The sequence below is a fragment of the Protopterus annectens genome, chromosome 3.part1, assembly GCF_019279795.1.
Source record: "Protopterus annectens isolate FY-2018-M chromosome 3.part1, PAN1.0, whole genome shotgun sequence".
Lineage (NCBI taxonomy): Eukaryota > Metazoa > Chordata > Ceratodontiformes > Protopteridae > Protopterus > Protopterus annectens.
In genome coordinates this window covers 1,030,177,072-1,030,193,549 of record NC_056732.1, presented here as the reverse complement: position 1 = coordinate 1,030,193,549, position 16,478 = coordinate 1,030,177,072, and the positions used below count along the sequence as shown (strand labels likewise).

Sequence of the window (16,478 nt, the reverse complement as noted above, 5' to 3'; positions counted from 1 at the left end):
AGAGGCCTTCTGTGTTAGCCTGTACTTCAGAGAAGTAGATACCAAACAGGAGAGGTCCCAGGATGGAACCCTGTGGCACTCCACTTGTCACTGCCTTGAGGTCAGATTTTGAGTCTGCAACTTTTACAGTGTGGGTTCTGTCAGTGAGCCAGTTGGCAACCCATCTTGTGACGTAGGGATTTATACCTATTTTAGTGAGTTTAGCTATAATTCCAGAATGGGGAATGGTGTTGAAAGCCTTGGCGAGGTCAAGATAGGCTATGTGAACCATCTTACCCTCATCCATGGCTTTGGTGACTGCCTCAAAGAAGTTGATAGGTTCAGGAGGCATGGTCTGCCTTTCACAAACCCGAACTAGGTGGGATCCAGAGTTTGGAGGTTACCAATGTCTTTGTTCGAGTTCCATGATGATACATTCCATGGCATTGCAGACCAGGCTCGTCAGGCTAATAGGTCGATAGTTCCCAGGATCAGTGGTGGCTCCCCCTTTGTGGAGTGGGATAACTGTTGCTGTGCACCATTCAGTGGGCACAAAGCCTGATGCGAGGCTGTTATTGAACATGTTGCTTAAGTGGGGAGCCAGTTCGTTCTGAAGTTCGTGTAAAATGCAGCCTGGGATGTTGTCCGGTCCCATGGATGCTGTGTTTTTGCTTTAGAGAGTGCAGCTTTTACCTGTGTAGTTGTGATTACAGGGACTCTGCATTCTTCCTGTATAGATATGGGCCCTTTAGGGCGTGAGAGGGGGGTAAAGTTAGGCTGAACCTTTCTGCCAGGATGTTGGCAATATCAGTTGGTTCTGTAATTTTCATGCCTTTGTGCTGTAACTCAGAGCAGATCTGGGTGTTGCCATCTAGATTCTTGACATAGCTATAAAATGCTTTGTAGCTTGCTACCGATCCTCCACCATGCCCCAGGATTCCCACTCCTCTTTTCTTGATGTACTGGAAAATATTAGGGTTCAACCAAACACCCTAATAATTCCCTTTTTCTCCCTCGCCCCCTGAAAATCTTCACGGACAATGCCACTGTGATATGATGTACCAAGAAGTGTGTGGGGGGGTGTACAAGGTCCTATTTCCTTTGCAGACTAGCTGTACAGGCCTGGGATCTGGTTTATCAGGTGACTCTTCAGACAGTTTGCGTTCCTTCAGAGCACAATCTAGTGGCAGACTCTGTGAGCATACCTAGAACACAGGCTCACGAATGGATGCTTTACAGAGATGTGTTTCTGGACATAATCCATCAGTGGGTTATTTCTCCATGTAGTCTTTTTGCCTCCCCTCTGAACAGACAAGTTCCTCTTCTCTGTGCTAGAGTCCCAAGTCCTCTGACTTGGAAAGTGGATGCTTTGCCTTTTCCCTGGAAGGGAATGTTTCTGTATGCCTTTCCTCCCATTCTGCTGCTGCTCAGGTTCTGCACAAGATCAAACAAGATTGTTCAAAATTGTTGTTGGTGACTTCCTTTTAGCCCTGACAGCACCGGTTACCCCTCCTTTTCCATCTTGCCAAGGGAAATTACCACAAGTTACCTCACTGGGTGAATCTTTTCACACAAGAAAAGAGAACTTATCCAGCTTCACCTCTCCATTCTTCAAATGAAAATGTGGGTGATGGGCTTTGATCCCTTTTAGGCACCTTTTTTCTGAGTATGCTTCAGGTTCTGCAGGAGACCAGGAAACCCACTACCAGAAAATCATACATGTCTAAATGGAAGTGTCTGGTGCTTCTCTCGCCATCAGAATCTCTTTTCAGTAGGGGTTCCTCTGGTTCTCTCTGTCATCTGCTTTGTGCTGGCATGGCATATTCTTCAGTTAAAGCTTACCTGTCCTCTTTCTCTGCTTGTCTGCCCTTGAAAACCCCCCTTTGGTGTCTCAATTTGAGGTTACGCAGTTTCTTAAAGGTGTCCTTCATATCAGGCCCCTAAGAAAGCCTATTCCTCCTCCTTGGGACCTCAATATTCTTGAAAATTGACTCAAGCTCATTTTGAACCTGCTAATTCAGCTTCCTTGCAGCTTTGTACTTGGAGGACTGTTCTGCTGTTGGCTCTAACTTCTGCCGAGTGTGTGTCTGAGCTTCAGGCTCTTTAGCCATTTTTTTTTTTTTTTAACCCACCTTCATTTTTTTTAAAAATGTTTTCACACAGACAGGGTGCCTCTTTTTATGTAACCTTCTTTTATGCTCAAAGGGGTTAATAGGTTGTCCCTTAATCAGTCTGTTCAGCTTGCTTCCTTCTCTTTAGTCTTCCAGTGAAAACGCTCTCCACACCTTGAATCTGCATTGACAGCTTAGATATTGCTTTTGTTTGCAAATCTGAGTAACTTTTCTTTTCATCCTAGGATTTTGGGTTTAGATGTTTCCAAGCAAACCATCTCCTCCTGGATCTCTAAAGCCATCATTTCTTTTTGTTCCTTTCATGGCAAATGTCTATCTTCATCTGTAAAGGCACATTTTACTAGGGTAGTTGTCGCTTCTGGTGCCTTTTTCAAGGGTTTGGACACCAGTTCCATCCTTGAAGCCGTTTCTTGGTTCTGTGCCTATACTTTTACTAAGCATTACAAATTGAATGTGGTTTCCAGGGCAAGTTTTGTCAGGGCTATTCTGCAAGGATTTAGAAAGTGCTCTTTTGTGCCTTCCTCCTGTCAGTCGTCTTGCTTTTGAACTTTCCCTTCAGTGAAGAATACTGCAACAGTGATATGAAGAGACATAGTACAGTGGTGTAAAATGTTACCATAAGGGGTAGATGTCCTTCTCTTCACTGTTAAAAGTATTCTGCCCCTCCCCCATTGTGGTTTTTAGTCCTCTCTTTTGTTACACTCCTGCAAGAGGGGCTCTCATTTCTTTTCCCTTCTCAATGTACATGTTCTGTGTTGTCCTTGAAGGGTGTTTTTCTTCCTCCTGGAGCAATTCAGTTCTGAGTATTTACTTTGGTATGTCACTGTTCTGCCATAAATGGGGAACATGCATGTGATGTACGGCCTCTATAAAATCTAAAGGCTTTGGTATACTGGCCAGACATTGGGCTATCCTTGGCAGAAGATCCCTTCAGTGTAGAGTGCTGCTCAGTGAAGAGAACATCTACTACAAGATTTTACACGACTGTACTTTTGTGATGTCATACTCCATTATTTTTACACTTATTGTGGTCTCTACTGTATCGTGCTGCTTTTAGTGTTTTAACTTTCTAACCATGTCCAGAGTGTAGTGATAGGATTAAATTCTTCTGAGTCGCACCCTTTTTAGATTGTGGAGTGCCAGAAGGTTTGCTGTTTTGCCTGTTGCTGTATGCATTGTATTATGCCCCCTTAGGGGAGAGAGGAAGGGTTTAGCATGCCATTGCAAATATAGTTTACTCAGCTTGTTTGCTTCAGGATTAAATGACAGCTGTGTATTTCCCTTGAGTATGATCTGGAGGCCATTTACATCTTTCTGATTTATCAGCTGAAGCTGGACACTTCCAGTACTGATGTTGAGGGTGTGTGTTCTAATTTGAGAGCTTCATTGGCTGTGATGCTCCCTTCTTTTATTCTCTTTAGTGGCAGTAAGCTTGAGCTTGTTTTAAGGTGCCCAACTTTGTTTTGGATACCTGGTTAATTTTAGGGACAAAATGTTGACTATGGCAGTGGTCTTGTTTCTGTTTTTGGAATAACTCTAGTCTCAAACACCTGATGCCTGAAGAGGATCTCTGTTGTGATTCATGCTTAGGTGGTCTCCTACGTAAACTGTTTTATTGCTCCTTGTGTGGCTTCCTGAAACTAAATTGAATCTTTTACTGCTAGCACAAAATTCTGCTGCTAGGCCTCTTACTGGTACATTGTGTAACCAACATATTAGCGTTACATAGCCTGCATTTTTTATTCCGTTTCACAGTGTATTTAAAATCTTGGTGTTTTACTTGTCTATAAGCAGTCTAGTCCCCCTTCCCTGAAGGAACTTTTTAATGTTTCATACTTCCTTCCTTGAATGTTTTCATGCTCCCAGTGGTTGTTGGGGCTAATAAGGTATGGTTGGAAATGTCAGGTATTCCCTAGTTTGCTTGCTATGATCTCTGTTGTAGAAACTGCTAAGTGGCTTTGGGACTTGTTCCTCTCTGGCCTGCTTTGAGATCACATAGGTTCATAGGTAAGTACTAGGCTATTGGCCCAAGAGCCTAAGTAAGCCTAGCCAGCAAAGTTCCCTGGCTTATGCCAACCCAAGAAAGTTAATTTCCTGTGCCCCTGTCGAGCAGAGCCACAGATGTGATCCCCGGGGCGTATTTCCTATTTCCCATCTACTCATCAAGATTTTTCTTGAAGGGTGTTAAAGGAACTTTGCTTGACATAGATAGGTAGCTTGTTCCAGAGTATGGGAAGTCTCTGGGACAGGAATCCATCCCTCCAGCAAGTCCTGTTTATTGTGGTGACAAGGTTTAGGTCCCTAGAGCGTGTAGCTCAGAGGGATTGGGATATCTTTAGGTGTAGCATGTCCAACAGCTCTGGGTTTGACATAACTTTATATGGTAGGCAGAGATCACCTCGGAGTAGGCGATATGCTACAAAGTAAAGCTGGAGTTTTTTTGAGACCATCAGTGTAGGGCGTCTGTTTGAGGCCAGTAATTCTCTTTGTGAGGTACTTCTGTGGTTTTTCCAGCTGCTGCAGATGTCTTGTGAGGTACATTCCAAAAGGGGCATTGTACTCTTTAATGGGTCTAATGAGTGTCGAGTAGAGGGGAACAATGACCTCTCTTTTTCCTGGATGAGAAACCTTTTGTGATGGTGTGTGCTACGTAGAAGGATTTCCTGACTATTGTGTCAATGTGATTATCAAAGGAAAGACTACTGTCCACCTGGGTCCCAAGGTCTCTTATCACACATTTGGTGTTAAGAAGACTGCTGCCTTTGTGGTAGCTCATGGGTACAGAGTTTTTACCAAAGGGGATAACAGTACACTTTTTGGCATTGAGCTTGAGGCCATGGCTCTGACACCAGGCATCTGTCTCAGTGAGGCCCTTCTGTAGGATGTCCACATAATTCGGGGACTTGACTATAGCACCTAGTTTGCAGTCATCTGCGAACTTCATTAGCCACAGGCCTTCTGTGTTAGCCTGTACTTCAGAGAATTAGATACCAAACAGGAGAGGTCCCAGTACTGCACCCTATGGTAATCCACTTGTCACTGGTTTGAAGTCAGATTTGGAGTCTGCAACTTTTACAGTGTGGGTTCTGTCAGTGAACCAGTTAGCAACCCATCTTGAGACAGGGATTTTTATCTAGTTTAGTGAGTTTAGCTATAATTCCAGAATGGGGGATGGTGTTGAAAGCCTTGGTGTGGTCAAGATAGGCTGTGTGAACCATCTTACCTTCGTCTACGGCTTTGGTGACTGCCTCAAAGAAGTCGACCAGGTTCAGAAGGCAAGATTTGCCTTTCACAAACCCGAACTGGGTGGCGTCCAGAGTTTGGAAGTTACCAATGTCTTTGTTTATGAATTGCATGATGATGCATTCCATGGCCTTGCAGACGAGGCTCGTCAGGTTAATAGGGTGATAGTTCCCAGGATCAGTGGTTGCTCCCCCTTTGTGGAGTGGGATAACTGTGGCTGTGCACCATTCTGTGGGCACAAAGCCTGATGTGAGGCTGTGATTGAACATGGTGCTTAGGTGGGGAGCCAGTTCGTGTAAAATGCAGCCTGGGATGTTGTCCGGTACCATGGATGCTGTGTTTTTGGCTTTAGAGAGTGCTGCTTTTACCTGTGAAGTTGTGATTACAGGAACTCTGCATTCTTCCTGTATAGATATGGGCCCTTTAGGGGGTAAGAGGGGGGGTAAAGTTAGCATTGAACCTATCTGCCAGGATGTTGGCAATAATCAGTTGGTTCTGTAATTTTTGTGCCATTGTGCTGTAACTCAGAGCAGATCTGGGTGTTGCCATTGAGATTCTTGACATAGCTATAAACTGCTTTGTGGTTGTCCTTAGAATCAGTGGCAATCTTGTTTTCATAGCTAGTTTTTTCTGTTGCTTGTATTGTTTATTTTTTTCAGTATTTAATTGTACTGGCTTTTTTGTGTACTTGTTTATGACCATTATTTACTCTTCAAATACTTTGTGCTAAATCAATTTGATGTGGCTAAAGTTTAATCTTAAGAGCAAAAGTCAAGATATTTGGTAATTTTGTCAAGAAGAAAAAGCAAATCTTTGCCCCTGGTGAACTAGAGAAGAAGAAAACAATAGTTACAAACTGCATAGTTCAACTGTAAATTTAGTAATATTGTCGCACTCTTTTTCAAAATGTCATAATTATGTTAGATCTGATGTCATCATTTAATTCATTCCTCAACAGTTTGGTCCAGATCTGACCCTTTAATCCTACTGTGCTGCTTTTTTTACAGCTTGTGGAATACTGAAAGCTCTCAAGCTCTTCTATTCATAATGAATTAGTCCCATACCATACCCCAGATCTCATTTGCCATCTTTGCATATGGACATGGTCACATTTAGCTTTTGTGGTATTTGAGTAGAAAAGCAGATTTAATATATTTTCCTTTATTTTCTTGTATAATAGCCCTTTAGTGCAACTTTATTACCAATGGTATTTCTTACTTTCTTTCCTCTCATACCTTAGCAGTAGCCTCTGTTACCATCATTGCTAATTATTGTTTCTCCCTTTAGTCTTTTCATTATTTAAAAAAAACTTTCTTTTTTTCCTTTCTCTTAGAAGTGTATTTTTTGTATACACTGGCTGAAAAATCAACAGGTTTTAAAAAATGTAAGACCTGTAGACACAAGGTACTTTTGTCAGATGCACATGACTCATGCATCTAGTGTTCAGGCCTGGATCATTTGAAAGTGTCCTGTGATTTTTGTAAGGCTTTTAATCCACAGGCCTTCTTGGATAGAAAAAAAAATTTTTTGAAGGGTTTTGCTCCCTTCAACTTCCCAGAGTACCTGGGGTTTAAACCCCCAAGAAAACAGACAAGAAGTCAAAGAAGCATTCTTCAAGACCATTCCGAATCTTCTACTCTGAGCTTTGCTACTGGTGCAGAGCCTCCTCAAAAATTGCCGAAATTATTGGATCTGATTTTGTCCAATCTGCAGGTGAACCATGCCGGTCTTGCAGCATCCTTATCCAAATCTGCGTCATTGGATCCAACCCACTCAGATCCGAAGTATCTTCCTTGGACCAGATACGAGTCATCTCTGGATCTCATCCCCTCCTGTTTCCCATCACTGTTCCTGGAGAGACACCACTGCAGGACCTCATCTATTGCATCAGGATAGGATGTTGAGAAAATTTCTCTTGATGCAAACACAAATAGGGGTTCTCCCAGGTCCTACCCCATCAGGTCTGGAGACCTTCACAAATACTACTCCAGTGGTGTCTCCTTCTCCAGTCTGACCTTCACTTCTGGAGTAGTTGGAACCAAGAATCTAGGATCCATCCTTATCATATCCGAAGTTCATCGTATCTTCTACTCCGGTACCGTTTCTGACTGGACATGCTGCTAGTGCATCAGAGGCGTAGAACATTCAGAGGCATAGTGCTGGCGATGTATCCAGGGATTTAATCAACTCTGAGATTGTCAGAGTCATCTTTGCCTGTCTGAGCCTCATCCCTTGACGGCTCGGCTTCAACCCCTGCTTCAAGCGGTTTGCGTTCAGGTTGTCTGGAGTTGACTGTTTGGAAACGCATCTTCTCTGAGATGTTGACTTCTTCCTCTCTGGGGCATTCTGCCTTTGAGGTGGTGGAGAGATTTTTCTCTGCTGCTAAGGAAAGGGCGCATCTACCTCCCTTGGCTTCCATTTGCCAAAGCCCACTTGTCTTTACATCAAGAGCCTCAGCATCCTACTCCACAAGGACAGCCAGCTAAGTCTGCAGGATACCTCTCAGGGTATATCTATTTCTTCCGATACTTCTCTGGAACACCTTGCCAAAGAAGTCCCTAGGAAAAGAAAGTGTAAAAGGAGGCAACTCCCTTCACAAGTCTGTCACAGAAGACACTGATTTTGATGAGGGGGAATGGTCCCCAAGATTACCACCTGTGATGTCTCCTGTCAAGATATCAGATTTGTGCTAGCATGTCTGGCTGCAGTTTTGTAAATATCTGTAAATAATTATAACTTACCCTATGTTATGAATGCCAGCATGACTAGCTATAATTTTGTAAATACATTTGTTTTTTTTTTTTTTTTTTATTATTATTTTGGTTTATTTAAAATATTAGAATCAAACAGTGTTTTCTGGCTGAACAAATGTACACTTCTTTTAAAAAGAATCCTGAATGTAGGTTGAGACGGTCACCTGACCTGAAGGTGATGTTATGTGCCAGAGCTGAAAGGAATGGAATTTCCATTGCAGCTGTTTTTGTTTACTTTTCAAAAGTCTGAAATGAGCGAGTAGAATTTTCATATGCTTTCTATGACTTTTAAAAGATTCTGCTATGAAAAGCTGGTTCTGAGACAGTTGTGTTCAGTGTTGCTCAGCTGCAGCAGCAGTTCAGTAGTCAGTGGTTGCTTTTTCCAGGCTAGTAATCATCACTCAGAGGTTTTCAGAGCTGTTCAGCAGAAATAAGATTTGCTATTAAAAATCTCTGAGGACAACAGCCTAAAGACTGGACATGTATTCTTATTTTGCTTGTGGAAATAAGAGTGTTATATTGCCTTGCTGACTTAGATTAGACAGGGACAGTTAAGCTTTAGACAGTTAGGGATCTACAGTTGGCTAGTTAGGGTTTTTCTTCAATCAGTGTGAAACCTATCCTACAGTGTTATTTTTGTAATTCCTGTGTGCAAAACTCTGGTTTACCGAAATCACTTTTCAGTGTGTATTTATGTTTAAAATAATTTTTATTTATTAAATATTTTACTATCTTCTATTGAGGCTGGTTATTTAAAAATTACTTTTAGTAACCCGAGTGTTTATGCTTATTGTGATAACACCAGGGCCGCTCCGAAAAGCCTTACTGCTTGGATTGCATGCTACCTTACATATCAAGATTTTTTACCCAATATAATTGAATGCCCCTTTTGAAGGGTATTATGGTATTTTGACTGGCAACAGTGTTACCGTGTAATTTGGGAAAGTGGACTTAGCAGGTAAATCTGTGCCAGTCTTTACCAAGAGTGTTTGTATGTGTGATTATCAAATATTTGAGTGAGAGTGTCAAATACCTCGAACAGGGACACAGTGCTCTGCAGTGGGTAGTGTGAAGACTCATTTAGGGATCTGGATTGAAGCAAATAGTTCAGTCCCAGGATTCCAGTATGTTCCCAGTGTACCCTTAGGGGAAACTGTGTGTTCTAGCCCTGCTTTCAGTGATGCTCCCTTACTAGAGACAGTGGTGAGGATTGAGGCTCCTTAGTTACTGCCCCGGGTTTAAGTAGGGGGTCATAACATCTCCTTTGGAGACATCCTAGAAATCTTAAAGCAAAGATGTGGTTGGTCTACCAACAACCCTTCCCAAGAGGAATCTGCATTCCTGGAAGCCTTTGGGTCTGTTCCATCTACCTCCTGGGTAACTTTACCCAGTGATGAACTCATTGATTTGATCTTTCACCGAGCATGGAATGAACCTGACTATTGAGCTGATCCCCAAAAGATGGGACAGGATTCTGGCACCACCCAAGGATAGGGAGTTTTGAAGTAAGGGAGTACCTGTGGATACAATAGTTGTAGCAGCTGACACAAAGAAGGAACTCTTTTAACAAAATTCCTTTCTTCATCCTCCTAACAAGGAGTGTAGGCCGATGGACAGATTTGGTAAGAGTGTGCATACTCCTGCAACTTTTACACTTTGATCATTGAACTTTCTAGCACACTTCACTAGACTTCAGTGTGATTTGATTAAAGAACTCGCCAAATCCCCTCTCTGGGAACATTACTTCTGAGGCTGAAAGTTTTATTGCATCACAGTTGGCTACCCTGCAGTCCATTTCAAATTTGTCCAAGAGGCTCATTTCACATACAGCTTGAAGGTACCTCAAGGGTGGCGGGTTCAGGCATTTCCATTAGGAGTCGTACCTGGATGCGCCTGTGTGATTTCGTTGGGCCCTTCAGGTCCTTTATCAGTGCTCTTTTTTGATGGAAGTTCAGTGTTTGGCCTCAAGGTTAAAAGACACACTATCCAGATGTGAGCAAGAACGTAAAACCCTGTCTGCTGTGGGCATATATTTTTTGACCCCCCCCCCCCCTCAAAGGATCTTTTCCAGGAACAAATGAAGTGGTCGAAAAATGTGGTTCAAGAAGTCCTAGGGTCCCTTCCAAGATCCTCCTGGAGATGGTTCCCCCAGAGGCAGAGGGAGCAGTTTAATGGAAGACATCGTCCACACAGCAGAGGTGGCCTGGTGGACCAAGGATCTAGAGATACTTCTCTGATGGATCCTACCAGCATTCCTGAAAGGAGGCCCCACTGTGCACCTCTGGGGGCGGTTGAAGGTCAGTTATCCCTGCAACAGAGTGCCTGGCTACAGATTACAGAAGATTTATGGGTGCAGTGGATTATTCCCAGAGGTTATATAATTCTCTTTTTTTTTTCCTTCTCGATGTACAGTAAACAAAATTTCCGATGTTCCACCCAGTCAGAGAAAAGCAGCAGCACTAGAAAAAAAAACTGCTAGAAAAAAATTCATCCAAGAGGTCTGCCAGATCAGAGAGAGTTTGGAACTTACTCCAGATTATTTTTAGTGCCAAAGAAAACAGGGGACTGGAGACCAATCTTTTAAGGCTTGAAAATAATTGTGCTTCTTTCAGAAACAAAGTGAAACATCGCCTAGTGAAAACATGGATCTGTTCATGTATCAAACCTGATTAATCTTACTATCATCCTTCCTTGCCCTTAACTCACCATATCTTTCCTCCATCACCCCAACTGCTTGTTTATGATGCTCTCAAACAAACATGTAAATAATGTAAAATAACTTTTTTCTCCTTCCTCTGTACTTAACCACCTTTGCATATTGTTGTTTGAACTACTCTTCTTAAATATGTACATTATGCATTCTTGTGACACTATGTATTACATATACTATTCATTGTTTCTGTTATATGATGTTTCTGTATGTTGGAGCTTTGCTACCTGGGCCTCCGCTGCAAACGGACACTTGCTGTCCAGTCAGACTGTCCCTGTCAACAAATGTTAAATAGGTATACATGTTGGATCTCAGCAATCTGAACAAGTCAATTCAGCATATAAAGTTCCAGATAGTGTCAGTTCTGTCCATTCTAACATTTCTACACCAGGATGATTGGATATTTATTATTTATTTATTTATTGACATTTGTTAACTGGGAAAGTCCACTGGGCCAATGACCCATTTTCAGTGGAGGCACGGGGAGAAAAGCTCCATACAATCTCAGAAATTTTTAGATAACATAATTTGCTTAATAGATTTTCAGGATGTGTACTATCATATCAAAATGAGCAGGCCATACAGAAGATACTTGCACTTCCAGCTGGGAGCCAGTCGTTACCAGTTCAGAGCTCTGCCCTTTGGTCTCGCCACAGCCCCAGGGTGTTCACCAAATGCATGGCAGTGGCAGCAGCTCACTCGAGACTGCAAGGATTCTGGGTCTTTCCTTATTTGGATGACTGGCTGATAACTGATCTATCCAAGCATCAGTTCATCAAAACACAAGATCATGTACTCCAGTTATGCTCTCAACTAGGAATTACTGTCAATTATAACAAATCTCAACCAACACTAACTCAGATATTGCAGTTCATAGAGGCTTTGTTCAACACGTCTTCCTTGACGGCCTTTCTTTCTCTTCCAAAGGTTTAAAGGATAAGATTCAAGGTCAAAAAGATTATTCATAATTCTTCTCTCTCTCGGCTCAAATGATCCTTCAAGTATTGTGGTCAATGTCTGCTGGGATAGTTCTGGTTCTTTTAGCAAGATATCACATGAGAATCCTTCAGTGGACACTACCAACTCAGTGGTGTGCTCTCCAGCCGTCTATTCACCCAGTTCAAGGTAACTCATGTATGCACAAATTACCTCCTTTGGTGGATTTACTCTGGTCAAGTTCAAGGTCACCCTTTCACTCTTCCTCAACCCAAGGCCATAGTGACCACAAACACTTCCCAAATCTGGTGGGGGAGGTGGTACTTGGGGAAAGAGAGTCCAATGTGCATGGTCTCTGGAAGAGGCCAATACGAATATCAGTGTCCTTGAAATGAGAGCTGTCCTCTTAGCATTGCAGACCTTCCAAGACACAATTCCCTCCAGGACCATTGCAATTCTGACAGACAATATGTTAGCTGTTTGTTGCATCAGCATGCAAGGAGCAACCAAATCCTTACCCCCCTTTGTCGAGAAGCAATGAGAGTATGGCAATGTGATCTCATCTGTTCGATTTCTGATAGCAACGCACATTCTGGGTAGATCAGTGTGATAGCAAACAAGCTGAGCAGGTCCATTCTAATGCCTCATAAGTGATCTGTCAACATGAAAGTGGCGGAATAAATTTTCTATCGATGGGGCCAACCTTGTTACAATCTTTTTGCATTTCCCCCCAGCATCAGTGGAACAGGTACTTTGTCCTAATTCCCCTGCTGGGAGAGTCACCAGGAGACACTTCTCCATGATTGCCCCCTGGTCTCCTATATGCCTCCCCCCCCAGTACTTCTAATCCCCAAATTTCTTCAGAAAGCATCACAATTGAAGAGCACAGTCATCCTCATTGCCATCATCAGAGTTGGTTTCCCTTTCTTTGGTCTCATCTGTTTTGCCAACCTTGAACTCTGGATCAAACTCTAGACCTCCTGTCTTACCCAACAGACTCTGTACTCCCAGACATTCTAGGCCTAAAACTGACCGCATGATTTCTCCAATTCTGCTGATAGCTAGACAGCCCAGGCTGTCCTCTCCTGTCTGTCACATTCTCTTCCATAAAGCTTCCACTAGAAAACTTTCCGAAAGCAAATGGAAAAAGTTTGTTTTTTGGGTACAGCAGAAAGATATTGACCCCTTTTCCGCACCAATTCCAAATGTTTTGCAGTTCTTAGCTACAGTTTTTAAGGAGAGAGCTAGATCCTAAACTGTTAAGGTACAACTAGCTGCCATTTATAATATTCACATAGGAATCAATAATTCATCTTTAGTCTCTTCCAGACTTTGTAAGGGTTTTATAAGGGGTACCTTTCTTCTTAGACCTCCTTTTAAAGATCACACTTCACCATTTTATTTGAATTTAGTATTACAGTCCTTGACCCATTCACCCTTTCAACCATCGGCCAAGTGTGAACTAAAATTCTTAACCTGGAAAACTGTCTTTCTAGTGGCCATTACATCTGCTAGAAGAGTCTCAGAACTTCAAGGCCTATATTCTAAGCTTCCTTATCTGATTTTTCATAAGGATAGGATATCCTTAAGAACCAACCCATCCTTCCTTCCTATGGTGGTGTCGGAATCCAATATCAGTCAGACTGTCAACCTCCCAGTCATCTTTCCAAATTCCTGAAACAAAGGAAGAGTATATGTTGCACATGTTAGATGTCCACAGACAGTTACATTTTTATCTTCATAGGACAAAAGCTTTCAGGAAATTAGATCAACTATTTGTCTCCTTTTCTGAATCAAAATTGGACAAACCAATTACCAAAGTGACCTTAACCAAATGGTTAATGGACTGTATTTCCTTTGTTTAAAACAAATTGGGTTGGTCCTTGCCAAAACCTTTAAAAGCTCTTCCCACAATGTCTGTGACAACTTCTTCAGTATTTCTATCCAGATCTTCCTTGGAGAATATTTGTGAAGCTGGAAATTGGGCCAACCCTCATAGCTTTATTGCTCATTACAAATTAGATCTGGTCTCTAGGGGATGAGCAGCCTTCGGCTGAGCTGTGCTCAGAAACATCCTTCATTAGAGTCCTCCCAGGATTGAGGTAGCTGGGGACTTTGTCCCAATCATTGAAGAATGAATGAAAATGACAACATCAGATAAAGAAGTTATGTACTTGCCAAAACATTCCATCTGTGTTGTCCATTTTCACTCTTCCTCAACTTCCCTCCCTCCAACTCCCTTACCAATTCAATTTTTGGAAAGATCAGAGGATGCTGATGGAACCAATGTTCCTTTGTTTGAGCCTTCAGGTACTAGTATATATACATTTATTTTATTCATTGAAGTCTGCAAACGAGATCTGAGGTATGGTAGGGGACTAATGCATTATGGGTAGGATAGGAGCTCGAGAGCTTTGTGTTCCACGAGCTGTATTAAGTGGCAGAGTTTGATCAGAGGTCAGATCAGAACCCAGTCGTTGAAGAATGAAAATGGACAACACAGATGGAATGTTATGGCAAGTACATAACTTTTTTTTATTGCGTCAGCCAAATGGTTGTACTGCAGCTCACAGCTGTATTTTTGATGTTCTAAGCAGTACTAAGCTGAAATCAAGATATTTGCAGGCTGTAATTATTTTAGGATAAGACGCATTTCATCAATATACGTCACATTTCTTCAAGACTGAGACTGAGCATTTCATTGAAAGTTGACTAAAAGTGAAGAGATGCCTGGCTGAAATAGGAGCAGCTCCCCACACCCTCGTATAGAACATTTTATTTCCTGCACATTCTTGTTAATGACCTATTTTGAATTTCACACCACCTCAGGACAGATTGTTTTCTTTACTGAAATGAATTACTTCTTTCTGGAAGTCATCTGAAGCTCTGGATGCCCACTATCAACACCATCATCTCCCAGTCTGAAACAAAAGATAAACCTGTTCCACCATGTAACTCGGCACCACCACCATCTTAATTTATTTTTATCATCTTCCAGTACTTCTCAACCCATTATTTCATAGCTGTTTTTTTTAACTCTCCACTTCAAATCCCTCTCCAGTAAATCTGTATAAATATACCTTACTAAAATTCCTAAGGGAAGTGCATTTCCTAATATTCCACTAACTTGCTCACTCGTATCAATCATCTCTTTGCATTCTGGCATTGTTCCCGAGAAAAGTAATGGAAGTTGACATTATGATCCATCTTTCCAATGTTTTGTGCTTCATTATTCAGGACGAACACTATCAGCTAAATTTTTTCCCTTTTTTCAAAGTACTGGAAGATTTTTTTAAATAAACAAATCATAAAATTATTTTCAGGTAATCCTATACTAATGCATTGGCATAGGTTCTTTCCAGGATTTAAAACTTAAACAATACTATGCCAAGTCACTGACAATTTATTTTAAAAAAAAGGAGAGATCATCTTACCAGATTTTTATTCTCTGCGATAACAGAAAACTTTGAGTCACCCAAATTGCATACTTCGCAACATCTTAATTGTGCAAGTTTCTCAACAGCTGTCTGTACTCCCTCTCCACTGTTTCAGCTTTCATATGTGGTATTCACAAAACTGAGTTTTTATTTCAGTATTTGCTTCTGATGTTTCATAAGCCTGAGATGTCTTTCCTTAAATCACTGTTGCAGTATTCTAGTCTTTTGGCTTATCTTGCCAAATAACTGGACGTCCACCTAGGATAACAAAGCCAAAACCTTCCACAGTCCTACATCCAACGTATGACGTAAACCCTCGTGTGTTAAGGGTAAATAGATGAATGAGCATGAAATCTCAAATTATCTCGCTGCCACACCGAGCACAGGTCTTTCATCTGTCTATCTGTTGTGTGTGTGTGTGTGTGGTCACTGGTGCTGTTGGCCTTCATTGTTTCATACAGGTGCCCCATTGGGCAACCTTACTTTTTTTTTTCTCTCTGCATTGTTGTTGGTTGCTCTGTACGATGTCTGCTAGGAGGGGGACGTGTGATTGTGGTAAGCAGATTCTCTACAGGGATTTCCACTACCAGAGCCTTTTCTGTTTAGGTGCAGAGCATGATTATAGCAACTATCTTTTGTTCCTATAACCTTACAAACATGACTTTTGTCCCTTAACTCCTGCTTGGAGACCCAGTGTCTTAAATGCCTTGCCCTAGCAAAGATGGCAGACCCTTCCACCCCGACATCCTGCCTGTCCAAAAGAAAAAAAGTTACAAGGCCTAGGCTTTATATTATGACTGCCGAGTCTGACTTGGATATACCCACTGTGCCTGACACTTTCTCAGATGCCAGTTACCGCAGCCTGCCAGATGCCAATATAGAGTTTTAGGCTTGCACATTCACAATGACTGATGCTACTGACAGTGCTGAGAAGAGGATACCCCATTTAATTGTCCCCAAAGGGCCCAGAGATATTCTGCAGATTCCAGTTAGAGAGAGGAACTACTTGGATCCCTTATCAAGATACGTAGAGGATTGAAATCTCCACTTCTAGTGAAAGCGGACATTACACACAGAAAGAAAAAAATGTAGCTAAAAATGTATCCTTTTCCCAAGAAGGAAAAGGAGTGCTTGGATTTATCACAGGGCCTGTTAAGGCTATTGTGGATCACAGGCCCATCATCCTTTGCAAGAACTACTCCCACTACTAATACTCCTACCACACCTCAAAAGAGGCTGTTAGAATCATCGTCTTAGGATGAGAAGACAAATTCAGACTCTAAGCATC

At 42.0% G+C, this 16,478-nt stretch overlaps 1 protein-coding gene across 1 annotated transcript in view; it reads left to right on the top strand.

Annotated features, from left to right (window-relative positions):
* The window catches only part of LOC122797744, a 1,403,591-nt gene that overhangs the window by 518,217 nt on the left and 868,896 nt on the right, over positions 1-16,478 (top strand). The window lies entirely within an intron of this gene.